Source organism: Meleagris gallopavo, chromosome 1 (genome assembly GCF_000146605.3).
Source record: "Meleagris gallopavo isolate NT-WF06-2002-E0010 breed Aviagen turkey brand Nicholas breeding stock chromosome 1, Turkey_5.1, whole genome shotgun sequence".
Classification (NCBI taxonomy): Eukaryota; Metazoa; Chordata; class Aves; order Galliformes; family Phasianidae; genus Meleagris; species Meleagris gallopavo.
Genome location: NC_015011.2, coordinates 55943989 through 55961109, shown reverse-complemented (window position 1 = coordinate 55961109; position 17121 = coordinate 55943989). Strand labels below are relative to the sequence as shown.

General features: G+C 39.7%; 1 protein-coding gene across 1 annotated transcript in view; it reads right to left on the bottom strand.

Annotated features, from left to right (window-relative positions):
* LOC104912001 (transcription factor SOX-5-like) overlaps nucleotides 1-17121 on the bottom strand; it is a 156796-nt gene that overhangs the window by 130029 nt on the left and 9646 nt on the right. The gene's annotated exons all lie outside the window — the stretch shown is intronic.

Below are 17121 nucleotides of genomic sequence, written 5' to 3'. Positions count from 1 at the left end.
AAGAGGAAGGCAGAAATCTCTTCTTCATTAGACATATCATGGTACAAAACTAAAAGTGTTGCTGGAGATATTTTCTGATCCTCTGTTATGCATTCCTGTTTTCTAAATCAGTGCAAAAACTGCAACTGGAAAGAATGCAGTTTCCTAAACAAGGAAACAAAACTTTAGATCTTTTATTTGGAAAAAAAAAAAGAGAGAGAGAAGAAGAAATAAGACTCTTGAATGGTTTTGGCATGAAGGTGATGAAAACTGAAGTCATTTGTTTAGCCCTAGAACAGGTATGGTACTGCTCCAAGAACATACTTCACTTCAGATGGAAGGACCACCTGTAGGGATTAAAGGGCACTTCAGGACCTGGGTCCATTCAGTCATTGGCATCCCTACAGAGAGTTCCTATATGGGTACCAGTGAGAGCCAGTCAAACTAACAGTTTCTATGATGTGGACAGACATCCAACAGGGACTTGACTGAGTTAATATTGCTTTAATAAAATTCTTCTGGTATATAAAATTCTACTAAAAACTCACTGTGCACTGTGAGTCTTGATATGTCTATGGAGAAATGAATGCTAGCATAATAGGAAAAAAGCTGCGCTTTGTGGAAAATCTATCCATCTTAGAATCAAATTATTTGCTGTATAACTATATGAGATAAAACACATATACTTGCAATGTGCATTTACATAGAAATTGATTATTTTTTATATGAGGAAAGTCCTCCTGCCATTAGCAAATGATGACACTTTATGGTGAAGTAGAAGACAGAAGAGAAAGTCAAACAATTAGTAGTGCAAATGGGATGAAGAGGATTCTTCTCAAACTCTAAAACAATCAACATGTGCTCAGTAATATGGACTTTGCTTGCCACAATGGCATTTCTTTCTCAGCAAATGCTCTCCTTTTCGGCGACACATCATTCAAAACTATTTTGGCATTCTACCAAGTAGAATAGCCAGTAATTGTAAATAATAGCAGTCATCATTTTCAGGTTCCCCTTGTTTAATAAGCAATCATTCCTGTGTCTTGATGTAATTAATGTGTGCATTATTCTATTCAGTAGAGAAACTGAGGCATACCAGTTGTTGTTCCCAGAGGGAAAAAGTCATGGAACAGAATCAGGGTGTAATGCTAATCCCACTTTGTAATTTTCTTTGAAAAGCATTGATTAAAGTGAGACAATGAGATTTGGGCATTTTGCTGTGACAACACAGAATTACTTCAAATTCCATTGTCCTGAGTGGATGCTGCACGACTTCAATCCCATCACCAAATTTAGCCCTACTGTGAGCTTATGCAACTCCCACAGAAGTTACTGGGAGTTATGGCTGGGCTACACCAGGCCTAGACTTGGCACAGAGAAAGCATTTCTCATGAAAATGAAGCGAACCGATTTTGAGCGAATGCTAAAAATTCCTGGCAAACTTGTGTTTCTCTCCTCCTGCCAAGCATCATCAACATTATTTTTTTGGGTGGATTCAAATCTGAGAGCAGAGTTTTCCATTACACATTCCTAATTGTTAAAAATCGGGCCTGTTATAATACTTGAGAACTGGTGTGTTTGGTTGTACTTGTTACCATAACACCAGGGTGAAATACTGCTTCTCTCTCAGCTGGTTCAGCCACAGCATACAGTAGCAGCCGACCTAGCAATGTCAAGGCATTAGAAGAAGGCAAAGCAATCCATAGTCAACAGAATGAATGGAACAATTCACACTGTTGTACATAGATATAGAGGTTAAACCCAAACACATGAAAAAGTGATGCTGGAAGCACTTGGGAACAGCTGGGCCAGATGAATAACTCAATTGGATGCCATGAGGAACAAATTAAACAACTGACTGGAGACCAGGCTGCTCCTGTGACAGACACTTTAATCAGGAAGTCAAAAGCTGATTGACAAGATGAAAAGCTGGATGACATGAAAAATGGAAACAGAAGGAACAACACAAGAAAAGGGCACCCTGGGTCAGCATGCTGACAAAAATAATCAAGTACGACAGGCCATAATCCAATCTTTGAATGTTTGGCATGGTGCTAGTTATGAGAGCATGCAGCCAAGAGGAAAGAAAACTATTATTAAGTGAAGGAAATTATCTGCCTTTCTAGAGCTCACGCGTATGTGTTCATGAGAGATTCTCTTTCCACCCACAATACATTATAGATATATACTAGGAATAACTTATGTTGAATAATCTGAAATAAAATCAAAATAAATCATTTGCTTAGAAATGAAATAGTTTTGCAACAATATTAAAATAAGTCATTGCTTTTCAAAAATCTACAGTTAAACAAGTGTTGACACTGTGTAGGTGTGAAAAGAAGACAATCAAAGTATATGGGCTTTTATGGGCTTTTTTTTTTTTTAAAAAAAGAACTGAATGTAAAGCTCTCTCTTTCAACTTTTCTGCAGGAATATGCTTTGGCTGAGCCTTGAGACTGTCTGTAGCTGGTGCTGTATCTACAAAATGGAAGGAAATTTGAAATGCCCCAATTTTGTACATTTCAGACGTTCTGCACATGCAGTTCAGTTACATGCCCCCAGCACAGAGGGGCCACTGTGATAACTGAAGGTATCATTTAGCCTTTATTGGCTCAGCACCTAGTTTGTTAGAAGATAAACATCGTGAAGTGCCTATCCTGGGTTCATAATTTGATACCAAAAATTATAGCTGCTTTTTCCAGAATTTCAGAATTGATTATGGCAAGGAGCAGTTTCCAGGTGTTGGTAGTTCTGGAAATCAAGAGCCTTGGGAAACTTGTTTTGCTCCCTCCCCATCTGTAGAAGGTTTGAGCTCTGTGTTTCAGGAACTACATGAAATGAAATTCTGCTGTAAACAAGACATATCCAGATATGTTTAGGCAGGCATGAAAAGAGTATTTGGTGACAATTCCAGCATGTCCTCTTCCAAAACCAGCATGGAGTGAGTTTCCATGGGAAGATGTTGGATCTTGAACCTAGCATCAGAAATGGGGAAGCAGCTGTAGGACTACGTGGCCTTGGCAAGCAGAACTTGTGTACATCGAGTGCTCATATATATTATTGTACACAAACATTTGTGTATGTTGGCAGATGAAGAAGTATCAGCCACAGCAGGACATGCCTTGCTAGGATCATTTATTGCCGTTTCAACTTCTTGTCTTTTGTCAAAAGGGCATGATAAATTGCCTCCTAATCAAGCTGATGACATAGCTTTTTGTTAGTGAAGTACATCTCCCTCTTTTAAAGAATGGCATTAAAATAAAACTCTCCATCTCAGGCTGAATTCGGGGCACTTTCTGCTAGAAAGATAATTATCAGTAAAAAAAAAAACAACAAAACAACACTACCAAAGATGGGTAAAATGGGAAAATGCTTAGGCATACCACTTCATTTTCCTATCTGCTTCCCATTTTCTTGCTTTTTTTGGAACTTTTGTAACTCTTGTCTAGCTTTCTACATCTCTATTTTTCCTTCATTTCCCTCTTTCACACTGTGCTTCTGTTCCAGTGACAGCATGGACCCAGGACCTGGTTTCATCAGTTCCCCATTTGTTTTCCTAAACAACAGCAACAGTCACCAGAATTTGCTGATACTAAGCTGAGGCAAGGTTGTTGTTCATTGCAAATAGAGTTGTAAAACTTCCTGGAAGTTCCAATACTGCAACTGGAAGAGAAAAACTGGTGTTCCAGAGTGCATGGCTGGTTAAATGTTTCTATTTTCTTCCTTTAGTTTGGTCTGCTCTTGCCATCTTACTCGCTTTTGTGATGTCTTTCTTTAAGGCTTCTTATTCTTTCTTTTTGTGTACTGTGTTGCACAGGCAGGACATGTGCTCTCCTCTGGAACTCTGTATTTGTTCTTTTCTTGTTTTGCTGTTCTCTTACTCAGAGATAAAGGTCAGCCTGACAGGAAGCATGGTATATGCTTGCTGCTGATGTAGGTAGAACTTACGATAAGTGAGCTTTGTTCTTGGTTTAAATTCTGGTAGACAGATGTTTCTGCTTTAGAGTCCCACTGTACTTGAGACAAGTTGTTTTCCTTTCCACATGAAGAAATCAAAGAAATTCCCATGTGTACGGGGCTTTAATAAGTTGCTTGCCCCTAGATGTAGACATCACAGCACATGGCCATCGAGTAGGAGAAAGGACTGTGCTATGTTGTGCTATATCTGCCCTGAGTTGAAGGTGGGCAAGATTAAAGAAAAGTAGAAGGGTCTTGGAAGCAGGGTTTCTCAGCCTGTAACTAATCCTCTTGGGATAAACACAGAAAATCTCTGAACAAAAAGAACATTAAATTATTTTGGCCAAAGGCCTAGTGGTTATATGTTATAATTAAAAAAAAACTTCATTGGCTGAACGGAGGCAGAATGTCAAACTCTCATTTCATATCCTTTCAGAATTATGAGTCCTTTAGAGTAAAACAGCATGAAATTTGCTTTAAAAAATGTGTATTATACATATGTGTGTGTGTGCACATGTATGTATGAATGTGTGCTTGAGACATAAAATGTTTGAAAAAGGTTTGTAATTCTTTTCTGAAGATGCACATAGGGCTTCTTCACAAGAAAGAAGGGCTCCAGACTATGATGAGTTCAGATTAGGTCAGACAGCTGTTTTTCCCCCATTAAAAAGTACTCTTTTTTATGGGTGCCACGATCCAGAATTTTTCATTATGAATAGTTTTATTAAATGAAAGGGAATAATTGCGTAGTGATATTTTAAAGCAGTTTCCAAAAGAAGAGGAAAGTTTTTATTATATCTCAACTAATAATATACTTACTAAAATGCATTGCTTCACATGTTTTTTAAAATAAGATGTGTAAACGGATGTGGGTCCAAGGACAATTCAAGCTCTAGTCCAAAATCAAAATCCCTGCAGGAAAAGGGCCAGAGAAGTGACCTGGGAGCCAGGAAACAAACCAGTGCTGAAAGGACACAGAATCTGTGCCCAGCTCAGCTTGTCACTGAGCTTGTGACCAACAGCATTGCCAGCATGCCACAGGTGTTCACACAATGAAAAGGTGAAAATGTGACCACCAGGGATGCGATGAAGTGTCAGAGCAGCACTGCCCTGCACATCTTTCCTTTGATTTACAGGTGTTAGGGGCAGAGTCACCAAGTCTAGCTCTGCTGATGCGTAATGACAAAAGTTTAGAAGATCAACGTCTGCTGAAGTGAAAAAAGAATGTTATCCTCTGAGAGTAGAGATAAGGTTTAGTATTTTAAGATTTTTTTTTACATTTCAAAAGATAAGTCAAGTTCAGTAGTAAGAGTTAAGCAATGGACATAAAACTTCTAGTAAAGGAGTTGTTAAAAGCTGAAGTTTTATATAATCGTGAATAATTACAGAAGATGTCTCTCTCTCTCTCTCTCTCTCTCTCTCTCTCCCCCTCCCTCTCTCTGTCTATCTATAGATCTTTATTAGCATTAGGCAGTGTTGTTAACATTGACCATGAAGGATGTAGGCAGACATATGTTTTTCCGCCCAACAAAACACAGCCGCCTCTTTGTCAGATCGCATTCACAGCAGGGCTGGTTCAGAGCTCTCACGAAGCTCAGACATGAAATAGAACAGTGCGTGCTAGCACAGCTAAGGGAAATATGGGTAGCAATTGCCCAAACTGCAGTTTATTCAAAGTATCATTTTTAAAGATTTGTAAAAGTTACACTGCCTGTTTGAAGACACCTAGTGGCCAGACACCCAGAAGTTTTGAGGTTTCACAGTTGCTACCAAAGTCCAATCCTTGCTTCTGGCTATCATTCTCTGGTCTAGATGCTCCTGCAGGAGCACCCACTACTACTTTCCTTGTGAGAATAGGCACTGCATCAGCTGGACTGGGTGCCTGCTGTGTATACCTCAAACCATCATCAACCGCTTCTACTCCAAACATTCTAGAACTTCCAAAAGATGCAAACTTTCTGATACAGACTCCCTTTAGCCAGAATAAAGTAGGTACAAGAAAGCAAAACCTGAAGAAAAGTCACTTGCATGGCTTACTGACACAGATAATACAAGACATATATACATGAATATGCTTCACCACCTCTGGCCCTGCAACATGACAAGGTTTTCTTTAAACCAGCATTACCAGAGTGCCTCTATTCTCTATAGCAATGCAATATTTGCCCACTGAGGGACCTTGCATTTCGTTTTGCATCCTTAATTTGAAGGTCTGCTTTTACTCCGTTAAGTGTTTTGTTCATCTTGCCTGGCCTTTGGCATTTATTTTAAAGCTGTACTCACCACTGTATATCTTTGTTCTGCTCTTGTTAGCTATCACAAATGTGTAACAGCTAGTCCACTATCTAAAGGTCTCTCCCTGTTGTCAATCAGTTCCCAGCTTACACATGCATGTAAGTCCATGGTAGGTCAAAGGCTAGATATCTTTCAGACTGACAACCTCATAATATCAACCATGATTCATAAGCTGCATGGTTACAGATACCCCTCCCTAAAACACTGCAACCACTATGAAATAATTTTGAAACTCCTAGCAACGTTATCACTTCAGTTTTCCTCTGAACTCACCCATCTGCTTATTAGCTAGACACAGATCTGCCTAACTTGAGAAATAAAGAAAAGAAGGAAGAATGGTCCAGGATTTAGGATGCTGCTTGACTTGAAAGACTGAGTTTCAGCAGGTCATTTTGAGTTGGATGCAGAAAAGAATTCAGGCAACACAGAATCCAGCTCCTATTTAATGATATTTAATCTGCAGTTCTGCATTAGACTCCCATGCAGCACTGCCTATACACTATGTGAGGAGAGTTAGATGTTTGAGGATGGGAAACACAAACGTCAACTCACAGGGCAAGGCTATCCAGCAGTACCACTGAGCAGGGGCCATCGGGATGTGGACGATGGCTGACTGCAGCAAGCTCCATCCCTCCTTGACCTGAAGGCATTAGGCACTAAACACACTCCAGCTCTAGCCACCAGGATGCAGTGGACCACAGGGCTTGAAATTCTCCCATCACAATCTTTCACTTGGGCTGGAATAACTAAACATTAATTGACCAGAGAAAGTGAGAGTGAGACAATAATAAATTCACAGTCCAGTAATTTTGGCACCTCCTGATGAGGAGGTTAGAAGAAGAAACCTGGGTCCCAGTCCCACTGTAATGGCTATTTCTCTTACTACATGTACACATACAATATACTGAAACAATATGATATAACTGAATGATATAGCATTGAATAGCTATTAGAGCAGTGACAAAACTTAGTTCTCCCCCCTGGGGAAAGCTCTAATCACAAGGCAGTGGAGTCATGCTTATTTTCTCACTTGTACTCTCTCTGGCTCAATGAATAGTCCATTAGTCCAAGCACAGTGGAACCACTTCAAAAGAGATTTGCAAAAGCCCTCCTTGTGTATATAACATGGTCTCATGTTTAGAGAATATACAATAGGAAATGTGGGTTCAAATCTTCGCAAACAGAGAGTACAATTAAATCTTAGCCTAAAGAGTCTTGGTAAATCTCTTAACTGATGTTACAGGATGTTCGGGGAGGAGGTAAGGACAGGGTTTTTTCTGGAACTTCTGTGGGCGATGTGTGGAAAGGCCAGTTCCAGGAGGAGTACCCCAAAAGCACATACCAATTCAGTCCTCCACAGGCAGGAAATGGAGGTGTCCTTCAGCCTCATGGTGGGCCTATTTATGTGGCACTGTGAAAATCTGGGAAGTCCTGGGAAAGTCCAAAACAATCTTTTAGATAAGTTGCTGGGAATAACATAGGCATTCTCTATACTTTAAACTATGAAAGGACTAGTAGTGAAGGGGGGATTTTGTGGATAGGGACTTAATCATTCAGAATCAATGAGGCAAGTATTAAGCAGCTAAATCCTGTTGAAAGTCTGCCATTCTGCCCTAGTTAGACATTAATTTACCAAACAACTGGTGGCTTTAACAAATCGCCACCATTCACCTGTTTGCTTTTACCCTTTGCCAGTATTGCTACCCTCATTACTTTCTGTGAACAGTTTTTAATCTGAAAGAGAAAATTCATCTTACAGAGCGGTTTCAGATAGTGCGACTCAGACTAAGTGCCACAGGCGTTGTGAAAAACCAGTCAGTCAGTAGCAACTTTGGGGTCTGGTGTGTTTGAGAGGTGTTGGAATATTATACTACAACGCATCCGAATTAGGAAGACACTGACTGTCTAGAACCTTACTGTACTTCATTTTCAAAACAGTATCATATGCCTTTGTTATTTCCTTCACGTTTTGCAGATATGTAGAATAAATGCACTGAGACTCCGACAGCATTAGCAGAGACTTTTTTTATTGGGAACAACTTTGTGTTTTGTGGAGGCTTTTGTCCTCCATATACAACAGTTACAACACAGGCATCAGTAGGACAAGCTTTCCCCACCTAGATTTCTATGTGAGTCAGAGGTTTAGTGTAGTAATTCCCCCTGAGATACTAAAAATAGTTTAGCATATTGCTTCTTCTACGAAGATGTCTACTTACAGCCAGCTGAGCTGTGGATGAGTATCTACCAAGACAAGGAACAAGGGAGATGCTTGTTTCTGGTGGGCTCCCAAGAACTGCCAAATGATTGAGAGCTGCAGTCATTTTGAATTGCTACCAGTGAAGTTTCCTGGCACAGCTGTTTTGGAAGAACTACTCTTGTGAATGAGTGATGCTAGAACATGCTTGGCTATTCCAGAATAATGAGTTCACCTGCAATAACTTTAAATCTAATAATAAATCTAAATAAATCTAAATATAGCAAGGTAGTTGAGAAGTCCCAATAGCCCCATGAAGTCAAGATCCTAAGTGAAAAATAAAACCTAACCTCTCTCTTACTTTGAATAGGCACAGTCTAATTAAAATCAAGAAGCATGTGATGAGTGATTTCAGTGAAGGACCTGGTAGCTTGTATATATTATGGATTAACATTAGCAAAAATTCTGGCTGATACAGAATGCTTACAGAAAATTTTACTGTTTTAGAGTTCTGCATTATTCTAGGTATTTGCTGTAATTATTTTTCAGTCTTTCAATGCTAACTGGGACTAGCTGAAACATATGGCACAAGGGTGAGATAAGAAATTCTTCAAAGGTAATATGAATGCTAGCTTAATGAGCTGCCTCTGTTTCTATAACTGCAACTTCCCGATACGAAGGACTGCCTCATTCATGCTCTGCTTACAGTAGCTCAGTGCGGAAACTTGTATTTGCGCAAGCCCAAAATTTCAGATATTGTTTCTGCTTTTGGAGTTCCAGCTTGAGATACGTTGGGTCTGATTTTGAAGAAGCTGAGACCCTCATCAGTAACTGCTATCCTGTATGAGCAGTAGGTGCTGAGACCCTCAAGAGGTAATAGATGCTTGAGCTCTTACCTCCACACATCTCTTCTCAAATTACAGTATTGCAAATCTGTTGTAACTATTGAGAATTTTGCAACAATCAGGCAATTTAAGGAATTGCTTAATGAAATCAGGTCCAAATTCTATTTTACTTTTCTGTCCAAGGTGTTATGAACACATAAGGAAGATGCAACTGCTTTGATCCTTGTTCTGAAGACAAATTTCTCATTGCAACAGACTCACTATTTAACTAGGTCAGAGAAAAAGAACAGTACAGAGTTTGGGAGAATGAATATCAAATCTAAATTACAGAGGGAAAGAATGTGAGAGGGCAAAGGAAGTGACCTGAAGTGGAATTCTGGCAAGGACAGCTTAAGCTACCATCCCTTTTTTTATGAAAAAATATCAGAGGACTTATAATTACCATTGCTGGAAGGAGTATGACATGAGGAAGTGCTCATAATCATACAATCATAGAATCATAGAATGGCTTGGGATGGAAGGGATTTTTAAGATCATCTGGTTTCAGACCCATGCTATAGGCAGGGACACCTCCCTCTAGACCAGGTTGCTCAAAGCCCCATCCAGCCTGACCTTGAATGCTTCCAAGGAGGATGCATTCACAACATCACTGGGCAACCTGTTCCAGTGTCTCACCACTCTCACAGGTGTAAACTTACACCTTTTCCAAATCAAGGTATACTCATTCCTCCTTGAGCTGTGTGAGAGCAGTGGTTCAGCTCTGACTCAGGAGTTATAGCATCAGTCAGCACTTGGGGCTCTATACGCCAGCCTGGCAGACAGTTCTCTCTCGCTTCAAGCTGTAAACAAGAAATACGTGTTACTGTGCTTGAAAAGATTTTGCAGAAAATCACAGGTAGTGCAGCAGCCATTGGGAATGCAGGTTAATCACAGGATATGGAACACCAGCTCTGTGGGGCAAAGGTGGCAGGATAGATACTGCATTTGAGAAAGGTGTTCAAGGAACATTCACCTCCATTGGTTATTGTCTTGACTCTGAATTTGTGACATTTTCATGACATTAGAAATATATCAGAAGTGGAAGACTGGACTGGTAAATGTTTTGATTTTTCAGCTGGGCCAAAGAAGCACTGCTGCAAAGGCTTCCAGAAAAAAAAAAACAAAAACCTAATGCCAAAGTTTTGGCTCAAGAAGTTCCCACTTGTCAACACAGTCAGTTGCTGTATGCCTGTGAAGGATTATTTATGAAAACATCAGTTAAGCAGTTTTAGGACAGCCTAAAAGTTACTTTAGAAGTTTAAGGAGCTTTCTGAACTTGAGAAGTATACAAGGCTTTTTTTTTTTCTTTATAACGTAATTTTGGCAATTGATAAGTTCATCAGATAGTATGGTCTCGTATAGACGTTCTTAAACATTTTCTGAGTGAATCACCCTGACCAGACAAAAATGAACAAGCCACTTCCTCCCACAGCAGTTGCTTACATTAAAAAGGAACATTAGGAAAGTATTTAAGGTATTTTTAGCTGCCTTAGAAGCTAGAAAGAAGGAGCACTGTGGTCTAGCTATATAATGCTAGGATCTGATGTATAGCCATGCAGCTGCAAGTAGGCGGAGGTGGCCAAGATCCTCAGGCAGGCCTCATCTCTAGTTATTCACCAGCAAAGTAGTTTCCAGGCAGTGAGGCAGTTCATGAGGGAAGCATGAGCACACTGCAGCGGGGGCACAGGGCTGGACCCAGCCTGACCCATTGTGCCTCCTCCCAGCATGAACATGGGTCTCACCCATGGCTCCCAGAGGAGGAATGGAGTGCCAACTCGCCCCAGCAGCTTTGGAGAGTGTCACTGGGTGCGTTTGGTCATGAGCTGTTGCAGCAGGCCGCAGATGTGGAAGGAGTGGAAAGGAAGTAACAAGCAGCCCAGGGAGAGGGACTGACATACGAAAATCAAACCCTATAGCCTGAATAAGGATATAGCAGGTATGTTTATTAACGATGCACATATGCCCTGGTGCAAGGGGGATAGCTACCCTTAACTTGCACACTGTAGAGCAAAAGCTTGGTACAGATATAGGCCAAACATACATAATCAATGATTTTCCCAGAATTCACATACATATTCATTATATTTCCGAAAATCCCTTAGCATACAGTCCCTCCCCCTTGCGCATGTGTTGTGAGCAGTGGGGGTCTCTTCCTGGTGGTTGTGGGATGAAGGCTTATTGTCTTCCTCATGAAGGCTCGTAGTCTTCCTCGCTGTAAACTTCTAACCCTGCAGGAGGAGTAGCCCCCAATCAAGTTCTAACTTGCCTTGTGGACATCTTATCACTTACTTATCAAATGTCCTTGAGCTGTTCTCTAAACTTCTATCTTTGTCCTCCACCCCCACATTGTTGTAATCTCAGTTTGTTGCAATCCTCATCCTTTTAGCAGCCTCTGAACATTTGCTTCTGTAAGCCATCTTTTACCCTTTGTTTATGTGAACCATCTTTCAATCTTTAGGACAATGCAATAGATGTGGCATCTTCAGAACTGGTGGGGAAGGGCAAATGGCTGGAACAAGCCAGCCATGCTTTTTTTTCCAATTAAGGCCTAGCTACAGATCACTCCCGTGAAGGTAATTTGGGCTCTGGAAGGTTAGTTGTAGCAAAATCATGTTTTAATATCAATTTACAGAAGTGATCTGAATATATGCACAGTGAAGAAAAGTTGTCAAGAGATCCTAAAATACATTCCAAAGCCAAGAAACTGACTTATGCATTTATCTGAATTCAGCTATCCAAATCCATATCTTCCGCACCACATCCTCTCTATACTAAAACTGCTGAAAATACCAGAAAGGAGAAAAGGCCCAACAGAAACTGAAAATGGGTATTACAATGGTAAAATATACTTACTGATATTGGAACTGACCTATATGTCCCATAAAGAGACTGATCAGATCATTTTTCTAACTTTCAGCAGAATAGCCATGACATCCCTTTTACACGATGGTCAGTTCTTACTGTATTGTTTCACATTTCTGCATATAGTGGAAAGTACATAAAATTTTAAGTTAGTTTCAAGTTAGTTTCTCATGAGTTGGGAGAAAATTCAAAGTGATACCGATAGCTCGTCCAAAATGTATTAGTCTTTTGTTGTTGTTGTTGTTGTTTTTAAATCTTATGAGTTTCAAGATCAACTCTCTAAGTTGGAGGAGGCTAAGGTTATCTTTTTTGAATGCATAACAGTACTTACAGAAGATGTGTGTTTGCTTCTCTATTCTTCTCAAAGGCAGTACTTCTAGCAGCCTGACATTTAATCCACCCACATCAGATGTTCCTGAGAGTATTGTCATGGTTGCTATTTAAGCTTCCTTGAACAGTCCAAGGGATTTTGATTCAAATAAATCTTGCAAGAAATATTACCATATATTAAATCTCCAACACCCTGCATTGTGAGATGAGAGGTACTTCAGGGTCTTCTCACCAGCTTAGCTTCTGAACTCTGTTAGGATGACACCATGTGGGGGCAAAGTGCACAAATACATCTGCCCTATTTCTTATGAACAAATATTATAGGGACCACTGCTCTGTGAGACTTATTCCAGTTTCCATGCAGCATCTGAAACACTGAAGTGAAGCTTGAAACACGAGTTTCATAATAGATCATCCACGAGAAGCAAAAAACTATCCCATCCAGAACATGCAACTGTAGTCTTCTTTTATTCAAATCTTCTATCTTTTTCAAATTAAAAAAGCCATTAAAAAAAAAAATAACAACAACAAAAACTGCCTCTCATTCAAAAATGAATGAAGGATGAAAGCTCTTGAAGGACCTACTACAACTTGTATACAGAGACATTTTCTGGGCTTTTTTACTGGCAGTGATCCTTGTTGAAGGAAAAGATGGTCTAGTGGTCGCTTTTATGTTCAAATAACTACCTTGTTATTGTAAACTCTGACGATGAAGTTATAGGAGTTGATAGATCAACAACTTTTATCAATCTGCACTTCCCTTGCATGGCTGTCTGAAAATGCGATCAGCGTAAATTGGATAGGGAGGGTGGGATCACATATTCCAACAAGTTAAATTTGTCAGCCCGTAATGCACATAAATGGCATAAAATATAATTGCTTTTGAATTTGGGCCCCTTCAGGCTTCATGTTGATTGAAGAAAAAAGAACCAGATGTTTCTTCAGCAGGAATCACAGAGGCAAGATAAATATTCTCTGGTCCATGACATTTTATAGAGTTTCCAAGAGAAACGAATTCATTATTTAATTATTTAATTATTGGGTGTGTTGATCATGTAAAATATAATTGGCCCAGGGCAAATAGCAGTACAACTCTGGGAGCTGGCTGACTGAGCTTGTATAATACACTTTTTGCCAAATTTTTTTTCTGCTGTGAAAACATTGTAAGATGAATTAATGCTACTTAATCTTTCTTCCAGTGTTTCATAAATAAAAAAGGCCCAAAATACAGACTTTTCTCTTTTCTGATCACCACCTTGCACTAGCAAGTAACTTGGAGACAGAAGAGCTAGTAGCAAGCGTAAATATTGTGATAGGAAACGATAGCTTTGTTTAACTAACATCACTTTGAGGAGAAGACAATCTGTTTAAAACAGCCACATTTAATCCTCAGCTCTGTGAGGAATTCCTCATGGTAAGGAGAGAAAAGAATCAGTCCTTCCCCTGTCAGCACCAGTTGGGTGGGTCAGGAAAAAAGAATGTGCTACGGGATTTACTGGACACTGGGCAAACCCAGGTAATTGAACTAACTGAACTGAGAAGAATTAACAAAGCTGACATAGAGCTTTTCTTTATGATGTTTTATAAGTAATAGTGAAGAAATACTATGTCATTTCTTTAAATCAGCAGCTACTTCTTAAATAATATCTCTTGTGTTCCAAGCTTTCTTCATGTCTATGGATGTTCCTGCACTCACTTTGTGGTAGCTATTTTCTTGTTAAGAGACAGGAAGTAATTGAAATGAGGACTGAAAGAAATTCATGACTCATGTCCTCATGACTCTTCCCTCCTAGCTTTCTTTTGTGCTTGTTCAGCAGCTTCTGACATCTGGGAAAGTCACGTTGCTTCCAAACTGTTTTCTATGATCGTATCATCAGGCAGAGTTGGGAGGGGGAGCCCACTTGTCCAGACAATGGTGAAGGAAAGCTAAGAGAGAAAACATAATCTGTGATCTCTGCAAAAAGCAATTCTACAATGTTGTGGGTCTTCTTTTCCTTGCTGTTCCTACCATAAATATCCCTAGGACTCTGTCTTTTCATGTTATCTGAACAAATTGTTCCCTCACTTTTCTTCCAGTCTCTTCTCCTGATCCAAAGGTTTATACTGGATTAGGTTTGCTCTTCAGCAAGTAAATGTGCAAAGCCACAACCACTAGAAAAGGAAACAGCAGCAGTCTCTACCAAGAATTGGCTCCTTAACTCCTTCAAAGAAAGACAGAAAGTATTATCTACATGACTTTGACTTACTCATGCATTCTTGAAATAACCTGTTTGCTGAATTCTGCAGTGCTTAGATGAACAAACTGCTCTGAAAGTTAGGTGTATCTTTTGCACCTTGAGCAAACTTGGGAGTTTTTCTCAACAGACTTCAGCCAGGAGTTTGAAAACAGAGGTTAGATCAACTGGGAGCCCAGATGCCCAACTACAACCTTAGGGCTTGTGTCTAAAATTATAACCCGTCCCCCAAAATCTCAGTTTAATACTCATGTTTATACTGGTACTTTTTCCCTGACAGCTGGAGTTATTCACACAGGTGTCAGTAGTTTAAGACACAAGTTTTCTATGACCTGACTTAGGGGGCTGCTTGCTCAGCAAACTTTGATTTCCCCACCACTGCTATCTAGGGGTGCACCTCTGGGGCTCAGGGCACCCACAGGAAGGAGGATCTAGCAGAGAGCCTGAACTCCATTTGCAAAACAAGTCCAGCCACCTTCTGCTAAGGCACACTTTTTCTTCCACTTTCTTAGTAACACAGGATCCTCTTGACTATGAATTTGCAAGTAAGATGTTTTCAGTGTAAGCACTCTTTCAGGATACATTAAAAAATGAAGTTCTGCCTTCCACAAGACTGAACTTTGTTTTATGTCTAAAATAGCTTTCATTGGCCATGCAAATAAAATGTTTCCAGTGTAACAACATTTTCAGAATGTATAAACAAGATGGAAGTCTGCCTTCTAGATGACTGAATTTTATTCTCAACCTAAAATGACTATCATTGACTATATCATCTGCAGCTATATTGAGGAAGGAACTGCTCTCCATTTCACCCTATATATCATCTTACAGTGACATTTTCTTAGCTGGGAATTGCTTGGTGATTTGCCAGCAGACAAATCAGAGCAGGAAAGGGATAAATTGATCACATTCATCCAGCTCTGGAGGTAAAACCAAGATCTCAGCCAGAATTCTGCTTGCATTAAAAACCTGGTAAAAATGTGTCTGAGGAGCAAAGCATATGAGAATGGGGTGGAGACAAAAATATAGTAATTCATAGTGCCCTAGCTAATCTCCCACCTCAAATTATTGCTCCTGCAGAAAATATTATTTATGAGTTTTGAGCAGTAGTTCATGGCACTGGGCCAACTTTCTTCTTTTCTACATAATACCCTTCCTCAGAAATCTCAAAGAAATGGCACTGAGTTTAACTATCTAAACGCCTTTCTGTTCAACTGGACAGAAGGCACTGGGCCAGATGGAAATAATGGCTGTCTAGAATCATTTAACTGAAAATGAAAGCTATTTCCACCAGTTTGAGGATAAAAGAAAGGCATCAGGTTTTAAAACTGTAGGTGTTGTTGGCATTCACAACTAAAAGTTTTTCAATCAGGCTTTGATCACTAAAATTAATTCAATAGAAAGGGCAGTTATTTGAATGAGAATCTTTACCTCAAGTTCTTGCTGCACTTGGCCAATCTTCTCATACTTCAGACAAATTCAGATGACCATGTTTAATAATTAATGCTTCCAAGAGACTTTGAAAATTTGTTATTATTAATCCTCTGTACAGTGGGTAAAATGTCTTGTGTCCAAACGGCATACAAATAAATGGAGGAGCAGAGAAGATCATGCAGGCATCTGGTGATGCAGCAGCAGAGAAGTTTCCAGAAAGCAGTAATTCCCAGGCTTTGCAACTATTGATAAGTTTGCTACTACTGGTAGATCTTTAATTACTGTAGATGGCTTCATCATCCCCAGTTTCCAAGTGTGCAGCCAAAGCACCATGCAGGGAAGACAAGTCTAAGGCTGTCAAACAGCCAAGTGGTAGAGACAGGCCAGGAACTGCATACAAGTTTCCCAAATCCCAGTTCAATACTCTGTCATTATTTCTTTTAGAAACTCTTTCAGCTGACAGATTAATATGCTTTTCTGGGAAAGTTCAACCTACTAGATTTGCATGGTCTCAGCAAAACTTTAAATCTTGTGCTTTTACAGTAGTCAGAAGAATGGTGGTTTTCCATTGGTTAGAGGGCTTATTTGCAAAACAACATATTGGCAATGATAGTTCTAGTCTTTTGCTTTGTGCAGGGTCTTTTCTCCAGGCTCCAGCACAGTTTTGCTGGTGTGAACTCACCCCAACACAGCTCAGGATTGGGCCCCGGCATATTCGGTGAAACAAAATGGTAACAACTACCGAATCAACACTGCTTCATACTTCAATAAATCAAGCAACGAATCTATTCAAACTGGGAATTAAAAGAAGTTATTAAAACATTCCCTCTGGTATTTTTATTTTGTTTACTCATGAGACCTGGCTCATTCCCCTCTGATGCACACTGAGTCCATATTTGGAGAACTCTGCATTCAGCATTCTTATACTCAGGCAAATTTTAGGTTTTTTTTT